This window comes from Peromyscus eremicus, chromosome 1 (assembly GCF_949786415.1).
Source record: "Peromyscus eremicus chromosome 1, PerEre_H2_v1, whole genome shotgun sequence".
Taxonomy (NCBI): Eukaryota; Metazoa; Chordata; class Mammalia; order Rodentia; family Cricetidae; genus Peromyscus; species Peromyscus eremicus.
In genome coordinates, this window is record NC_081416.1 from 195,649,447 (window position 1) to 195,669,183 (window position 19,737).

Here is a 19,737-nt window from a genome sequence, read left to right on the forward strand (position 1 = left end):
TATTCGTAACTGCAGAAAAACATTTGATTGTAAAAGCTGTTGAGTTATGCCAAAACGTATATTTTAAAGATACCTTGACTTCAAAATTTGGATATAAGGATATGTTGCTTTGGAAAAGAGTCTCTGCTCTTGTTTCCACAGAAAGCCAGAGACTATGGATTTGTTCCAGATTAAGATACATCAGGTTTGACCAGCCAAGACCCCCTGAAAGGTCTCCAATGACACCATGGCCCAGATGATCCAACATCCAGAATGGTTTCAAGGCAACTGGCTCAGACGACATACACTCATGGACTATTCCATAATTCTAAAATTTTCTTTGTTTCCCCATAAGATACAGCGCCCCCTTCCAGCAGTAAGTAGTAAGAGAAACTACGCCCAAATTCCCAAATATACCAAGCTGACTTTGGAGATATGTAAAGGTTAAAACCTTCCTTTTTAAGAAAAGAAAAGGGGAAGTGCTGTGGGATGGTCTGTATGTCAAGTGTGTTGCTGATTGGTCAGTAAATAAATCGCTGATTGGCCATTGGCTAGGCAGGAAGTATAGGCGGGACAAGGAGAAGAATCCTGGGAAGTGGAAGGCTGGGAGGGAGACACTGCCAGCCGCCATCATGACAAGCCGCATGGGAAGATCCCGGTAAGCCACGAGCCATGTGGCAAAGTAAAGATTAATAGAAATGGGCTAAATATAAGAGTAAGAGCTAGACAATGACAGGCCTGAGCTAATGGCCAAGCAGTTTAAATAATGTAAGAGTTTGTGTGTTTATTTTATAAGTGGGCTCTGGGACTGGCGGGACTTGGTGGCGGGAGCTGGAGAAAAGTTCTCCAGCTACAGTCTAATAACAAACTAAATAGCCAAGAGTGGGGAGGAGGTATAGGTAGAAATTCTGAGCAGGGAGCATAAGTAGAAAAAGGAATTTAGGTTCCAGAGAGTAAGAAAAAGGAAAAGGAGATGACAGAGAGATGGCACAGTCAAGCCAGCCAGACAAAGAGGAAACAGGTAAATAGGACATACAGAATGAAAGAAAGGTAAAAAGCCCCAAAGCAAAATTGAAATGAATAGATACAGATTAAATTAATTTAAAAGAGTTAGTGAGACAGGGCTAAGCTAAGACAGATCGTTCATAATTAATAAGTCTCTGTATCTTTGTTGGGAAGCTGGTTGGCAACTCAAAGAAAATGCCAACTCCAGTAACCCATAGGCAGAAAGTCAACCATGGTATGTGCTCATTGAAAAGTGGATATTAGCTGTAAAGTAAAGGATAACCATGCTACAATCCACAGACCCAGAGATGCTAAGGAACAAAGAGGGCTCAAGTGGAGATGCATGGAACTCCTTGGGATGGGAAATCAAATAGATTTTTCAGATGGAATGAGGGTGGGTAGGGATGGAAATTGGTGGTAGCAGGTGTAGGTGGAGGGATAGAGGGAAAGAATATGGGGAGAAATCAGTGAAATTAGATAGCATTTGGTGAGCAATGTGGATACCTAGTGCAGTGGAAACTTCCTGCAATATACAAAGGTAACCCTAATGAGGATGCCTACTAATGGAGAATATGGAGCCTGAACTTTGGTAACTAAGCAAGGAGTTCCCTGAGATCTGAGGAGAGGGACAAGAGGAAAAGTGGAAAGCAGAGGGGTCGAAGACACTGGGAGTACATGGCCTGAGAAAGCAACTAAGCAAAGCTCATGGAGGCTCACAGACACTGAAGCTGCAATTGTGGAACCTGCATGGGTCTGGGTTAGGTCCTCTGCATATATCTTATGGTTGTCGGCTTGGGGTTTTGAGGGACTCCTGACAGTGGGACTGGGGATGTCTCTGACTCTTTTGCCTATTCTTGGTCCCCTTTTCCACCGAGTTGCCTTGTCTATCCTTGATGTGAGGGTTTGTGCCTGGTCTTATTGTATCTTATTGTGTTGTATTCAGTTGATGTTACTGGGATATACTCTATAATAGAAGAATAAGTATGAAATTTTTAAAAAGGAAGGAAATATTGAGCACCCTAAAACTGACCCTGTGTCATGTGGTGTTATCATTACACATCTTATTATAACATTTTTCTAATGTAATTTACTATACAATAATGAGAGTTTTCCAAATATTTAGAATCATCATATTTTACAAATTATTATGTGACAATAGTCAAATTAGAGATGAACATGAGGTTATAAATAAATCTAGGAGACCAGAAATTACCTTCACACTTAAGAAAGACTTCTGCTCAGGTATGTGTGAGTGTGTGCAGGGGTAAGAGGGTCATATTTTTATTTTATCTGTATGGGTATTTTTCCTGCATGGATGGCTGTGCACCACATACATCAAGTACCTGGAGAGGTCAGAAGGACACTGGACCCCTTAGGACTGGAGTTACATATGGTTTTGAGCCACCATTGAGTGCTAGAAATAAAGCCTGAATCCTCTGGAGGAGCAAGTGGTGCTCTTAACCACCAAGCCATTTCTACAGCCCCAAGATGTTTATATCTTAATTTTTCATATTTTGTGTAGGTGTGTGTGCCTCTGTGTATGTATGTGTGCCACATGCATGTCATGCCTGCTGCCTATGGAGGTGATTTGAATGCTCTGCTACTGGAGTTACATGCAGTTGTGAGCGACTCAAGGTGACTGCTGGGAACTGAACTCAGTTCCTCTGGAAGTTCAGTAAGAGCTTTACCCACCGAGCCAGCTGTCCAGTGTCAGACTATGGTTTATTGCTTCTCATATGCTGACATTACAATCCCTCATGTGTCATCACTGGTCTGAAAATGCTGCAGAAAAATGGATGGAAACAGAATGAACCTTGATAAAATACCCAATAAAGTAAATACTGCATTTTCTTTCATGTGAAACCAAGGAACAAAAAGGAATTAGAGTAAAATATGAACTACTGAGAAGAGAAGAACACGAGAGAAGAAAAGGGGGAAACAGATGAGACGATGAAGGATAAATATGATACAAGCACATAATATACATGTATGAAAGTATCACAATGCAATACTTTACTATGTACTATTAATATGTGGTTAAAATAAAAAAACGTTATCAAAACCTACCACCATAGCCCTGTGGACTATTTGGTTCATTTTACTCACTTCCTTTCTCCATGAATCTAGCTGCTACATGTCAGGTTCTGTAACATTCTCTTTCTAGAAGATTCATCACATGTTTAAGTTGTGTATAATTTTATTCTTTACATATATTTATTTCTTCAAAAAGTATACCTCTGGACTTCTGCTTTCTCATGAGGAGATACATTACTAACATAACTAATCTAAAATAACTTTTCCTAAGAGAAAATGTTGCTTTTTCTGCCAAGAAATGGGTCTAGTCTGGAGTCTTCTGGTCCCTAGAGAATGTACACCCCCAAATCCAAGTCCTTTCTACCTCGGGATAAAAGCTCCATCTTCTCCATGGTGTGTGTGGATGGCTACATGTTAACACATGGAATTTGTGGGGAGCCCTTTAATCCTGACTTTAGCACCATTATTGACAGGCATTGACATATTATTTCTAAATGACAGTGACACACCAAGCCATGATTACCCTCCTTGAGTCTGTTTAGACAGTCTGTTTCTACATTTTTAAGTTTATTTCATTCAGATATCTCATCTTCAGTTTTATTTACCCTTGTAAATTTCACAAAACAGGACAATTTTCCTCATTTGCATTTGTAGGAAATTGACCATTTTAAAATCTTCTCTGATTTAATTATTTGGCTTTGGTCTAATGCATTATCTGTGAACTTCCTCTGCATATTACAGAATTCATCACTTGGACCTCCAGCTCTAATACATCTGAGAATTTCATCCTCATTTTGTGTTTCCTCTGGGTAGTAGTTTGTATTATCTTATTACTGTATCTTAATTCTGTAAAATATAATTTGTATGTGAATATGCTCTAAAGAAGGAAGGTTGCTAAATGCTGCAGTTAATCGTACCTTAGGTTTTTCATAAAAGTATTTTTTTCTGCCACAAATGGAACCATTATGATAAAAATGTTAAAGATGATAAGACATTTGATAATATTGCTACATAAGTAATCCAGGTTTGATAATACAACTGGGTTATTATGAGGTAATGTGTGTTTCAGGTAGGATTGTATATTAAGTCCTCTGAATGTTTAATTGGGGTTATCCTATACAAAGTATTATGCTCATTTCAGAAGCCACAGGTTGACAACTAAAACACCAGTCTGAGATGCCTCTCTGTGAATTGTTTTTTTTTTTTTTTTGAGTGTCCTGGAGAACCCCAAACAATACATTGCTCTTGGTTGCCATCAAAAACTTTATAGCAGGAACTTTTTCCTGAAGATACCACACACTTTGGATGTGAACATGAGAAATCCAGTTCATATTGACCAAGATGTTTCATCCTTGAGATGCATTCAGGATGGAGGAAGAAAGTCACCAATAGTCTTATCCAGCTGTGAACACTGTAAACTAAAACAATGATCAACACAGTAAGATACTCCATGGGTACATTGGTGGCACAATTATTATTGGAGTAACCAGCTGCTTTCTGATTGGATTTAGGGCTTGCTCTACAGCTGAGGTTCTCAACCTGTGGTTTGTGACCATCAGAGAACACATATACCAATGTATTAAGAACTGAGACACCACTCTGTAGAAAATTATAGTTATGAAGCAGCAACAAAAATAAATTTATGGTTGGGGATTCCTAAGACCATCTTAAAATGTGTTTTTCGTGCTCACCACAGGTTGAGAACCATTGCTCTATAGGAAGCCTGGCAATTCAAATTGGGCCTGGAATCCATGGCAGGGGACCTCATAGCTCATTGATGAAAACAATGCCGCTATTTTGCTAAAAGGACTTACGTGTCAAATTACCCTCTAAATTCTTATGCCTGTAGCCATAGATTAGTGCAGCACTCAAAACTAATCAGGCAAGTTTCTCTGTTCTGTGAATGTGGTTATCACATTGACCTAAATGCAGAGAATAAATGGCTCTAATAGGAGAAGTCACAAATGTAATATCTGTATGATACTCTTCACTGGAGGGTTCACGTAACTTCGTAGAAAAGGGCATGGAAAAATCGTAAGAGCCTGATGCCATGGAGGATCCCAGAAAAGCAATACCTGCTGGCTATGACAGGACCACTGCACTCAAGAACTCACATCAGCTGTGGTTACCTGCATAAGACAGGCACAATCTGGCTACCATTTGCTTTATATCTACTATTCACTTATGAATGAGTACATACCATGTTTGTCCTTCTGGACTAGGCCCTCTGCATAAGCCAGACAGTTGTGTAGCTTGGTCTGCTTAAAGGGCCCCCTGGCAGTATGATCAGGATTCATGCCTGGTGCATGAGCTGGTTTATTAGAGCCCACTACCTATGGTGGGACACCTTACACAGCTTTGAGGGTGGGGGAGGGACTTGGACAGTTCATTGCTTCTAGACAGGGAGAGTCAGTTATCCATGGGGTACATCCCCTACAAACCAAGTTCCAGTGGATGACCTCACACACCAGTGAGTATATGGACCTGCCTGTAGTTAATGTACCAGGCAGTAATGTAACTTTCTAGCATGAGGGAGGGTTTTGTTAAAATCCATCCCTAACTGAGGACATATGGCCCAGATATTAAATAAACAAACAAACAAATAAATAAATAAAATTATTAAGGAAAAAATAGTAACAAGAGTTATGACTCAACACGTGGAAGGTGAAGTGTTGTGGGGGCCTGCATGAGGTTCCTCTGGGAGTTTCCCTAAGACAGAGGCAAACAATTACTTTTTCAGCTACAAGTGCAGTAACACTACAATGAACAGGGGTGGGGTGTAGGCCATGTGCCTACTGAGTTGCTTCCAAGCAATCACAATCAGTCCTAGCAACTCCAGGTGGATGAAACAAACACAAAGCCACCAAGTACATCGTTCTCTTGTGCTCACTCAGTTGGCTTGTGCACATGCTTTAAAACACTGTGAAACCTGCAAAAATGTCAGGTCCTGTTTACAATAAAATGTGACTAACGGGGTGATTCATGAGTGCTGCTCATAGTTTGCTTCGGAAAATGTGGCAGCTGTACTATATATGGTCTTACTGTGCTTCCCTGACAGCCTCTGTCTGGGTCTCACAATCTGCTCAAGGGTCTCCATGGTGATTATCGTCTACAGACGTAAGAGACAAGTCAAGCATATTCCCAGTGCTCAGCACTTAATAAAAGTCTCATTTGAGGACAGAGTCACCCAAACTGTCCTCATCCTGGTATACATATTTGTCATCTCTTACTCATTCTCTTCCTTTCTGTCATCTTTTTGGACAAAAAGTCCAACGCTAAGGGGAGTAAGTGTATTTCTATTTCTCAAAATATGCTTTTTCATATTTTACCCCATTGTTGTCATCACCAATATTAAATATAACTCCAGCATACTTTTACCCTGCTGTGGTAAGAGATAGCTTCTTCCAAGTTTGGCATGAGCCCTGCTCATCTGTCTTTACTTATATATTGGCATATTCTTTTATCTGCTGCAGAATACTAAAAATGCAGTTGCAAAGAATCAAGTATTCTGTAAGTGACACCTGTGCCATGTAGTGTGATATCTAGATATTTCATTATAATATTTTCTTACATAATTTACTATTCAACATTGTAGAACCAGCATCATATTATACAGTTATTATGTTATAATATGAATACTATATGTAAACATGAGAAAATGCATGTGAAAGAGCACACATCATTGGAATACTCAGAAAAGATTTCCTGCTTGTTTTGGGGGGAGAGGTGTGCTTATTTTACGTGTATGTGGATTTTTACTGCATATATGTCCATGCATCACATGCACAAAGTACCTGCAGATGTCAGAAAAGGGTATTGAACCCCTTAGCACTTGAGCTACATTTGGTTTTGAATCACCATTTAAAGCTCCTGGATACTCTTAACCACCAAGCAACTCTCTAGAGCCAAGATGTTTTGATCAGATTTTAAAATTTTTATTTCATATATGCACGTGTGTGTGTGTGCCTCAGAGTATGTATGTGATCCTCCCTCACTGACCACTGCCCACAGAGGCGAGAAGAGCATGTTGGATCCTCTGGAAAAGGAGTAACATCCAGTTCTGAACCACTGGAACTCATTTCCTCTAGAAGATCACTACATGGTTTTACCCACTGAGCCAGCTCTGCAGCTGTCCTAAAAATGCTATAGAAAAATGGATAGAATTCACCTTAAGAAAATTAGTCAGGCCTGGGTGGGAGTGGCACAGGCCTTTAATCCCAGCACTTGGGAAAGCAGAGGCAGGCAGATCTCTGCATTTGAGGCCAGCCTGGTCCACAGAGTGAGATCCAGGACAGACAGGACTGTTACATAGAGAAACTCTGTCCCCAAAAAATCACAAAAAAGAAAGAACATAGTAGTTAGCTTCACAAAGCCAAAGGGTACACTTTCTTTCATGTGAAGTCCAAGAACAAAAAGGAATCAGAGTAAAATATAGACTACTGAGAAGAGGATAAGAACCAGAGAGGAGAAAAGAAAGAAGTAGATGAGACAATGACGGGTAAATATAACACAAGCACATAACACACATGTATGAAAGAATCACAATGTGACACCTTAGTATGTAGTATTAATACATGATTAAAACAAAAGTAGATAAAACCTGTCACCACAGCCCTGTGGTCTGCTTGGTTCATTTTCCTCATATGCCCATCTCCATGACTTTAGATGCTACATTCCATATGCTCCAACATCTACTTTCTAAAGATTCCCCAAAATGTTTTAGTTGTGTAATTCTATTCTTTATATATATATTCATTTCTTCAAACAGTAAACATCTAGCCTTCTGCTTTCTCCTGAGAAGTTACCTTACTAACGTAATGAATTTAAAATAACTTTTCCTAGGAGAAAATTTCTTTTTCTGCAAAGAAGAAATGGGTCTAATCTGCTGTCTTCTTGTCCCCAGGGAGTGTACACTCTAATAACCCAAGTCCTTTGCACTGGGGGATAAAAGCTCCATCTTCTCTATGTTGTTGGGTGTTACACGTTAACACATGGACTCGATAGGGAGACCTTCAGTCCTGACTTTTGTGCCATTAATAACAGGCATTGACATATTATTTCAACATAACATTGACACCCTGAAACCATGAGGAGTACCTCCTCAAGTCTTCTTAGAGTGTCTGAATCTACACTTTAAGTTTTTATTCAATATCTCACCTTTAGTTTCACTTCCATTTGCCCATTTAACAAAATAGGATATTTTTCCTTATTTATGTTTGTAGGAAACTAAGCACTTAAAATCTTAAAGTCTAATGCAATATCTGTGAGCTTTCTCTGCATATCACAGAAATTGTCACTTGGTCCTCCAGTTCCAATACATCTGAGAATTTTATTCTCATTTTGTTGTTTCTTCTGGTCCGTAGTTTGTCTTGTCTTATTACTGTATCTTATTGTATAAAGCAAAATTTGGATGTGAACATGCTCTAAAGAAGGAAGTTTGGTAAATGCTACATTGAATCTTGGTTGGATTTTTCATGAGAGTGTTTTGTTTTCTTTTACCACTAAAGGCACCATTGTGATTATTCTGAAAATGTGAAAGGAGTTAAGAGATGAGATATATTGCTACATAGATAGAAATACTCTGGATTTGATAATTCAACTGTGGTTACTTGGTGTGATACTGTTTCTAGTAGGAAATGTGTAGTAAGCTCTGTGTGACAAATGCGGCAAACAGGACTAGCTAAGGATCTAAGGGACTGCATTTAATAAAGCATCAAAGACATGCAATAAATGGCACACATTTAAACTGTATTTTAATAAGTTTACATTCCCATAAAACTACCCTCAACATCATCATTATAGACCTGACCTTTACTCATACATGTACCTTGTGCATTAATATTTCTTTTGTGTCCACCAGACAACCACTGCTTTTTTTCCACTGCACTTGACTCTTAATCCATAAAATTTTGTATGATTGAAATCATGAAATGCATTGTAATTTTCTTCTGAGTGCGCTCAGAATTGTATCATGAAATTTATCAGTTATGCTTACATACACACTTAGTTCTTTAGTGCTGAGAAGTGTAGTCCACTATATTTTTAGTCATCTATCTTGTCATGAATAATTTGAGTCTTCAGTTTTCATTTATTGACAGTGTAACTACTAGAGGGATTTAAGTACAATTCTTCATATAGATATGTTTGATTTCTCTTAGTACTTCTAAGTGCCAAACGGGTATGGCCTCCCATGGGGAGTCAGTAAAGTTTGGCACATTCAGCTGAGGCTGGTCCAAGCCCCTCCCCCCCTGCATCAAGGCCGTGCAAGGTGTCCTACCATAGACAATGGGCTGCAAAAAGTTGCATAGCTTTGTCTGTTTGTGGGGCCCCTGACAGTGGGAATATAATCTGTCCATGATACATGAACTGGCTCAATGATTAAGAGCACTTGCTGCTCTTTCAAAGAACCTGAGTTGGGTTTCCACACCCAAATTAGAAAACTCACTACCACCTGTGACACCAACTCCAGGAGATCTGATGTCCCTCTGGCCTCCATGGGAACTGTATTCACTTGCATATATCCCCCCCCACATGTACTCATAATTCTAAAAAAATTAATTAGTTTAATTCAAATAGCCACATCTTCATCGACTTCATATATCTTTTACAAAGATAAATACTGTCCAAAAGTTGGCTGATTTTATTAATGAATATTTTGTATCAATCTTGGTGGTACTTGTTATATACAGTTAATGAAGTTTAATGATGATTTCAGTATTCTCAAGTTTTTAAAGTTCTACTCATTAATCTTAACATCTTTGTTATATATATTATACACTGTTCATTGTTGTGGCTATTTTGTATAGAGATATAAATATCTTAGATATAGTATAAACAAACTGTAGAATTTGTTTAATAATGCCTTTGTAAAATATATTCTGATAGGATGCAAAGATTGTTCCAGCAGATGACTTTGAATCAAGCTTCTCATCTTTTTTTTTCCGTTTTTTTGAGACAGGGTTTCTCTATGTAGCTTTAAGGCTTTCCTAGATCTCACTCTGTAGACCAGGCTGGCCTCGAACTCACAAAGATCCGCCTGCCTTTGCCTCCTGAGTGCTGGATTAGAGGCATGCGCCGCCGCCGCCGCCGCCGCCGCCGCCGCCACCACCACCACCACCCAGCTGCTTTTCATCTATGTTAAAGTCAGAAATAAAACTATACTATTCATGAACATCATATATGTTCAAAAATAAGCATGAAGTCAATATGACAGGAAATTAAAAATAAAGACAATGTTTATGTTTTAACGATATAAATTTATTTTATATCGTTTAATTTATGTGTGCATGTGTGGGATGACTCATCCACAACAGGCTTGAGGGCCAGCCTGCCCAAACCAGTAAAAAAGATACTTTCTGAACCCAACTTGAGTTGGCCTAAGGGCCTTAGCAACAGCAGCTGAGACATGATCTGGAGATGACCTGGACCAATGAGAAGCAGCTATGTCACACCAGCTGATGTATATTCATCAGACCTTCCCCCAGGGTGGGGTGGAGGTTATAAAAGGATTGCCTCTTCCTGAATAAATTGAGCTTGTTGTTTCAACATTCTCCCAGAATCTGTGTCCTTGACTCTGTGCCTACTTGGCCCCCTCCCCCAAAGGGAACAACAGCACAGTATCCTGCCACATGCTTGGATGTGTGTGCCTATGTTTATGTGTAAGTATGCCATGTGTTTGCAGACCACAGAAAGATATTCAGATCTCCTGAAGCTGGAGTTACAGGCATGCACAAACCATCTGATGTGGGTGCTGGGAACTAAACTTGGTTCTACTGGAAGATCAGCAAGTACTCTTACCTGCTAAGACACCTCTCTAGCCCCAAGAAAAATACTTCTAAATACTCTGTTTGAAGTCTATCTTAACAATTTTTCTATTATGATCAATTAAACAGTGTACAATAAGAATTAATATAAAAATTAATTTTTCTCACAGACATTAATAGGAATAAAATACTGAACAGTGATGTCAACATATCAATTTAAATATATGTCAGGAAACTTAAGATGGCATAAATTACTGTTGCATGAATTCAAAAACAAAATAGGATATGTTTATATTTTGAAACTTATTTTAAATATTCATTATCATTGATTCCTAAAATAATTCAAACTCTATATAAGTCTTTGTCTCTTTGATTTAAGGAAGAAAATAGATTTACATTGGAAAGGTATAATGCTAAGTTTCTAAGAATGCCCAGAACACCCAGAGAAATGATGACCATATTCCAAATAATGTCATGAGACTTGGGATAGTTGCCTGAATTGCAAATCACTGTCTCAACAATGCATCGAGATATTTTAAAATGTTAAGACAGACCATCAGATAAAGAACGTTAGTGATGGCTCAGTGGTTATAAGCACTTGGTATTTTTCAAAAGGACCTGAGTTCAGTGCCCAGTACCCATGGTAGGTGGCTTACAACATCCTATAACTCCAGTTCCAGTGGATCTGACATCTCTCTGGCCTCTGTCCACAGGTCCATATTGGCAGAAAAGCAGACAAAGAATAAAAATACTGTTACTAATTGTATTAAAAGATGGGTTTCAAAAGACTATCAATGCTCAAAAATCTTTATGTTTGAGTAACCATCTACACAAAGAAAAAAGAAGGAAAAAGTGTAGATAAGGTGAGAGCAAGATAAAGAAGGAGACCAGAGAGAGAATGATGGAAGATCTGGTATGAAGGATTATTACCTAAATGTAACATGGCTGTGATAAAGACACATGGAGTAGATCTGTGTCTAGGAAGCCACTCAAGAATGGTGTCTCATTCTTCAGCATTTCTAATGGTAGAAGTTTAGTGAACAGTGGCACACTCATTTAATAAATGTTCCATGACTGAGTGTGATCAAGAATCAAAAAAGCAGTGAACAAACATATATTGATAATAAGGAGTATTTAGCACAGCATAACACAAAGTAAGAAAATCCACAGGAGCAAGGGAAAATGTGAACCATTTTATATCACAGATTAAAAAATGTCAGGATATGACACAATTCTGAATGTGGTTTTAGACACAAAAGTCCCAACTGAGTAGTAGTTAATGGTAAAAAAAAATTATATATACTAATTGTTTTCTTTTCTTTTTCTTTTTCCTTTTTTTTTCTTTTGGTTTTTTGAAGCAGGGTTTCTCTGTGTAGCTTTGCGCCTTTCCTGGAACTCGCTTTGTGGGCCAGACTGTCCTGGAACTTCCAATCATTTTCTTAATCTAAAGGGCATAGAAGGCAATTCATCTGAAGGATAGGGACCAGACTGTATAAGGAAAGAAAGTAAAGTATATAGTCATTAAAATCTGTATTCTTAGGCATCCAGGACTATATTCAAAGTCTTCAGCGCTATGGGAGAAAACTTGATTTAACTCCTCACCAGAAATAAAAGAATGGTGCTTTTATTGAAATGATACATGATTGAAATTAGATGGACATTGAGGAGACCAATCTCAGAAGAGTTCTAATGAAGCTAAAAACAAACAAACACTTGAGGTTTTATATAAATGAGAGTTGTAGGAACAGTGTTTTTGAACAGAATAAATTCACAGAGAAAGGGAGATGTCTTCAGATACAGCAGTTCCAGGAATGCCCTGCTCCATGTGTGGTGCTCCTCATTCAATCCCAGGCTTTGAGCTTAATTTGTCTCCTCCTGGATGACTTGTCTTCAGGAACCCCTGGCATGATTCACTGTAGCACAGAATTGTGGAGGTCTTTAGGGTCTTGATGTATATGACAAAGAAACTTTTTACTATTCCTTCTCACATCTTAGCTTCATGTCCCAAAACTCTCCCTTAGATTCAGAAAATATAAGCACCTCTAATAAGTCAGTGATCAGCTTTCCCCATTTAGACTCCAAGCAAAGATTGCTTTTATGATTTTGATCAACTGTGAATGTCTAAGAATAATAGTAACTCCTTCCTCACTCTGAAGTGAAAGAAAATTTGTGACTCCTAAAGTTTTTTTTTCATGTAAGTAACTGAGGGCAATCTTTATTTACAAACATTTTTACATAGACTTTCATGCTGAGACCACAGGGAAAGAAAACCTGGTCAGTATGGCACTAATCTGTAATCCTAACACTCTGAAGGCTGAAACTGGAGGATAAAGAGTTTGAGGCTAGCATGTACTACACAGTGAAACTCTATTTCACAAACAAAAAAGAAAAGAGCAGTGTTGGGTATAATCCATGTTCCTAAGCATGAATATTTCCTATTTAGTTTAATTTTTTTTGTTTTTTTTTTAGGTTTTTCCTCCATGTACACAGTGAAATATGATCATATCTATCTTCCCATTTCCCCATTCTAACCTCCCCCATGCCAGACTTTTTATATTGGACTACCTTGAAACCTAGCTCAGGGGTCCTCAGAGAAGAGGGCAGAGAAATATTTTAAGAGCCAGAGGTGGATGACTACAAGAAAACAGTACTTTCCGGATACTGCAGGGCAGGTGCATGTATGAATTTACAGAAGGTGAGACAGCATGCACAAGATTGAAGCCAACTCAATCCAGACAAAATCTCAGCATGGAGGAGGAAGGTAAGCATGAACTCCCACCCTTTGCTGAGTAGATATTGGCAAGGATAGCTCTTGGAGAGGGAGAGTCAAGTTTTCTTTAAAGCTATGACCCCTAGTAGGTCAACTACACTCTAGGTGATGGCCTAACACACAAGAGGCAGCACAAATGGGACTTCATGGGGAAAGAAAGACAGAAGTAGAGAGGAACAGAGGGAGATAGACAAAAAGATGATAGATAGATAGATAGATAGATAGATAGATAGATAGATAGATAGATAGATAGAAGTGCACCTGGAAAGAGTTTGGAGTATGAGATTCTCCAATAATTAACAAAAATATTTTGGAAGAAAGCTGAAAATGGAACACTTTGACAGGTTTTATGTAACATAACTGAAAATTATGATAAGTGCATATGCCAATAACTACTTTGTGCATATGATTTCAAGACTATTTTCTTTTCATCAACAGATATGGGATTAGAAGAAGATAAGAACAGGAGAAATCAAAGGAGGAGTCAGCCTGATGAAGAGAGATATCAAGAATCATCTCTGACAGCCTGTGGTAAAAAGTGGATTTGTTGGGATTCAGTGAAGTAGAACCAGTCCATCCCACACTGGAAATCCTTCCCATTTCATGTGAAAGGCCTTTAAAGATTTGGCATTCAAAACTAAGAACAGAGTCCCCGTCCCAAGGTCTATCTAAAGTTCTAATTTCTGATTGCCCGAGTCTTAGTATAAAAGGAAAACATTCTTATGTTTGTGCTCGGTGATACCAGGATACTGAGCGACTCAACAAGAATCTGATTCTGTCCTGTAATTGGGATGATAGTCTAGTTCTTGATTTATAAGTTTATTCTTCCCTAGGTCACTGGCCACATGGAGATCTAGATCTGGGACATCAGATCCAATCCAACTCTAGATATGTGACATCATCTACATGAGGTATTGTGGGTGATTTTAAACTATTTCCCATGTTCTTGTAACAGTGAAAAGAGATAACAATTATATAAGCAAATCCAAAGAATCAATTATGAAGAATTCAGAGGAAAACTTTGCTTTGAGCCCTTGGAGTGCACAGATGTTGAAGGGATAGGGCAGAAGGCACAGAATTCAATTTTAAAAATCAGACGCCTATCACGTGGCTTGTCTGACTTTGGGTCAACCTGAAGTCCTTCCCCAACACCATACTATACTGTGAGAATCCATAAATATGAAGAACACCAGCATTAAGGAGCTTCCATGAAGGACAAAGCAATGATCTTTGGAGTTTCTCTTCTTACAAGTTACGTTAAAAATTATCCATCCATGTATTTTTTGAAGTTGAAGTTTGTTCAGTTTTATGATGTAAATAAATTCCATCCGTTGCATAATATAAGACTATTTATGTGGACAGTTGGTATTGGACTTCCTGTGTACAATTATTTTGTAATTCTAAACACTCTTGTAAAGTGCTTAGGTTCAAACCTGATGGCATTTTGAAGATACAAACTTAAAAATAGAATTTTTGCCATAGATCCAACTCAAGTGATAATGTTGAGCTAGCATATATAAAGTCCTAGATTCAACATAAACACACATATACACCACAATCCCTGAGTGCTGTGGGTGTCATTGTCAAGGTCATGTGATCACAATTTATACTCCCAACAGCAATATTTATGGATTTTCATTAATTTTTATGTTGTTGACACTTCACAATAACATAATTTTAACTACTGTCAATTATATATTGAGTTGACTTATTCCTTTTTAATACATATTTTCCTCAAAATTATGAAGTTGTGATAGGCAAGATAGTGTATACTTTCAATCCTAATACTTAGGAGGCAGAGGCAGGTAGATCTCTGTGAGTTTCAAGACAGGCAGGAATGTATATTAGGGCCATTTCTCAAAAAAAACCCTATTAAGTTAGATAAACACCTTATGTTTTGGTAATCAAACCAATTATCTTTATTACTATTACACCAATGAGCATGTCTTGCAAAGCCATTCATTGTCACAGTGCACAGTGTCACAGCTGGGTGTAACTGATGATAATTTTTGAACTCCAGTAATGTAAATAGATCTCCCCTGCACTGTGAAGGTTATCCAGTAGGGATGAAGTTTCCAGGTAGATACCAGAATGCTTTCTCTGTTACTTTCTGGAGGGTAAATAAGAGCAGTGGCAATAATAAGTCCTATTATTTTTTTAACTAAGACAACTTTTAGTTCTTTGTCTTCAATTTTTTTGGTGGTGGTGCTGGTAATGGTGATAGTGGTTTGTTTTTTAATGTTTTGTTTTGAATGGCTTGGGTCTCATAAGGTAGGTTGCGATAGCCTCAAACTTTCTGTCTTGTTTGGGACCACCTCAGATTCATAACAATCCTCTTGTCTCACTCAGCCTGCAGAGCGGTAGAATTATTGTACTAAAACACTATAACAGACAACACTCAAGTTTTCAACAAATTATCTTTAAATGATATTCACTTTATTTAGACTTCTACTATCTGGGAAATTATGGAACTAAGTAATCTCTATAACCTATCCCATTTTTCATATAGTCAGTCTAATTATTCAGACAAAAACACAGGCTTCAATCCCCCCAAAACATATAAATTAGTGAAAAGAAGTAGATGAAAGAAAAAGTACTTCAACAGAATTAGATATTATTAGATTAGTGTAGCATGAAATTGCTAAATGGTCTTATTAATAAAAACCTAGGAGCCAGGCATTTGGGTGAATTCTGAAAGATGAGAGGAATAGGAAAAGCCACAGCTAACCATCACCTCGACAACTTCTCAGCCAACCCTGCTTCCACGAATCCTCAAAATGGAAGCCTCTGAGTCCTCATCCAAATGGATCTCAGCTGAACTGCTGCTAAAAAGCCCAAAAGCTTAAAAGCCCCTGTTCCTGGTCCTCAGACCTTGTATACCCTTCTGCTTCCTGCCATCACATCCTGGGATTAAAAGTGTGTGTCTTTCTCCCGCAAAGACATGAAATCTCAACTCCTAGGATTAAAGTTGTGTGCCACCATGCCTGGTTCTATTTTCCAGTGTGGCCTTGAACACACAGAGATCCAGATGGATCTCTGCCTTTGGAATGCTGGGATTAACGGCAGGTGTGCCACCATTTTTTTGGCCTCTATGTCTAATCTCCTTGCTGTTCTGTTCTCTGACACTCAGATAATTTTTATTAGGGTATACAATTTATTGGGGACACAATATATCACCACAGATTAGAACTATATAAATCTTAAAAAATCATGGTAGGAAAACTTTCAGTTTTATAATGAATAAAGTTATTTGTTACCATTAATTTAAATGAACTTGGTCCTTGTTTAAATTCTTATTTCTTTTATTTCATAGAAAGAGGAAAAGAAATAGTTGTTGTCTTCTCTAAGTTATGTACTTTTTTATCTTGTATATACACAGCTAAAATTCTAAGCATATCTTAATCACATAAGTTGGAAAAATATTGATCCCATTCTACATAATGTTGTAAGTCCTGGAGGATCAACTTGACTTGACAGCCTCCCAAAAGTTGCAGTATTTGCCATCTTCTGCCAGCAGGAATTGAGATTTCTGTTTTATAGCAATGTAAAAAGACAAAAAAAAGCCTCAGAATTTAACTCCATTGAAATATGCTGTAGTCACTACAATGACTCTTATGGTTTTATCAGTATAATTTAGAATGCTATTGAGTTACTTAGTTAATTTTCTCAATGTTTTCAAAAAAATGACAAAAATAACTTAAGGTGGGAAGGGTTTATTTCAGCTTTCAGTTTGAGGACACAGTCCATCATGCGAAGGAATCATGGTATTAGGAGGTTGATGCAGCTGATCACGTGGTATCTGTAGACAGATAGCAAAGAGAGATGCATGCCAGTTCTCAACTTGTTTTTCCTGGTTTATTCAGTCCAGGAATATAACCAGATGATTGATGACTGTGCCGAATTAGATTGGGTTCTCTACCTCCATTAACCCATCTTAAAAGCTACCCACAAAGATGTACCCAGATGTTTGTTTCCTGGGCGATTCTAGATCCCATCAAATGAACTATCAACATTAACCATCACGTTACCTAATACAGTCTCGTCCACAATGAGGCTTAGACTTGCACAAATAATAAAGAACATATGTATATATTCATGAACAGATATCAACAACTTGTGACACATTGAGAGATTAGAAAAATATTATCTTTTCCATGGCAGGGAAAAGAGATTATGGAGACTAAGTTGAGAACACTGATGAATAAAATAAGACAACGTATGGAGAATGCTTGTAGAAATGTAGAGGTTAACCTCCACAGCCTTGGATTGTCACAGACTGTCAAACAGAATGCCAGGGTGCAAGCAACTGAGTAGGAGATGAAAATGGTTCACAGCAGAATAGGGATGACTAGGGATGTCTCTGTCTTCCCAGGGAAGTCTGAGGAAACAATGGACACAGCAAATAGACAGCATTTGTCTTTTCTTCCCATAGAGGAACCTGGAAGTGGAGTCACAAACCCACATCATAAGATCAGATGCAGAACATCAGTGAAGCCAAAACGTGAATGAATAAAATGGAATTGATCACATAAACATGTTATTCTCACATGCCAAAGATTCTGGATTTCTCTTTGCTCTTCTTTTCTGTAATTCAGTTGCAGCAGTGGGATCAGAGTCCAGGCTGTGCTTGAAGAGAAATTCATACCTCAACAGCTGCTTTTAAGCATAAGATATGCTAAAGTACATGATGATCCCTAATATCTTAGCTTTTGGAATAAAAGCAAAGAGGTATCTTCATGTCATGGAACTGTTTAGGCAGCATTATAACAGCAGTAATAACTGGCAATGGTTATTTAGAGAGCCATTGACTTGCTAAACAACACCTGGTCATGTGTGAGTCTAATGTTCAATAAAGATGAAAGAATATTTAAATTTATCATAACACACAAATCACCATGTTAAATTACCTTCTCCTACAGCAGGGAAAATGCTTCTTGGGATCTGATTTGTTATTATGGATGAGGATGAAGGGGCAAAATGTGGGGAAGCATGTGTCTAGGAATGTAAATATGTTGATTATCAACAGACTTGGATTGTCAAATGCCACAGTATAGATAACTAGTATGAAGGACATTGAGTAGGAGAGGACAAAGGTACAGACAAGGGTCAAGATGGTTTTTGTGGCTCTGTCTTCAGGTGATACTCTGGGGGTGTGTTGTGCACTGTGGATGTGCTGTAACTGACTCTTGTGCCTACAGAGAATGCTCACCATGTATTCACTGGCCCAGATCATGAGACCCAAACAGAGACCATCAGTGAAACAAAGCAATGACAGGTTTAGTAAAGTTACAGTATTGTCAAAAACAAATGTTGAGCAGTACCCCAACTTGATTTTCTTGGTGAAGTTTTTGTTAGTATCAGGTCCAATCACATCTACAGCTGTTTTGCTGTTTAGAATCAGATGCACAAGCCAGCTGAGTGAGCAGGACCGAGCCATGTACTTGGAGACTCTGTGTTTAAGCTTCATCCACCTGGAGTTGCTGGGGCTGATTGTGATTGCTTGGAAGCAACTCAAGAGGCAGGTGCAGTGCAGGGAAATGGCCCGGGCCACTCGATTACTGTAGAGAGTGAGTTTACATAAAAGGTCACCCAGGAGATATCGCAAGCCCAGCTGTACCATTATGTGAGGAATTACCCTTGAGATAATAACCAAGGAATTGGCTAAAGTCAGATGCCTTAAAATCTGGTCTTTGGGCATCAGACTTTTTCCAGTGAATACAGACATGATGTAAGGAAGAAGAACTGACCAATTGCCAATAATTCCAACAGCTATTTGAGAAAAGAAAAGAATCCCCACTGGCAAGTTCTCAGGAACCATATCCTTTTCACCTGAGATAAATAAATTTAATCACATCAGTACAACCAGGAAGAAGACATTTAAATGTGTATTAATTTTTAGGAGCTCAAATTGTTTTATTGTCTCATCAGGTCAATTGTCTGTCTTAGCTCAAGTTACCCAATAAATAGGATACAATGCCATGATCAAACACATTGTGGGTTATCAAATGTTGGAGTAAAAAAAAAGATGGAAATTGGACTCACAGTTTTCATAATTCCTCTAATGCTTCATAGTCTTCACAGTTCCACTGATGCCTTTTTTCTAAATTAATATCCAATATATACTTCTAACATCCTGAAAGAATTGAGTGTATTAATGTCAACATTAGACTTCATTGCTTCCTGTAA

The 19,737-nt window shown here is 38.2% G+C and overlaps 1 pseudogene; it reads right to left on the reverse strand.

Moving 5' to 3' along the window:
* Window positions 1–18,454: 18,454 nt before the first annotated feature.
* LOC131902729 (vomeronasal type-1 receptor 2-like) lies at window positions 18,455–19,405 on the reverse strand (annotated as a pseudogene).
* Between the last annotated feature and the right edge of the window lie 332 nt (window positions 19,406–19,737).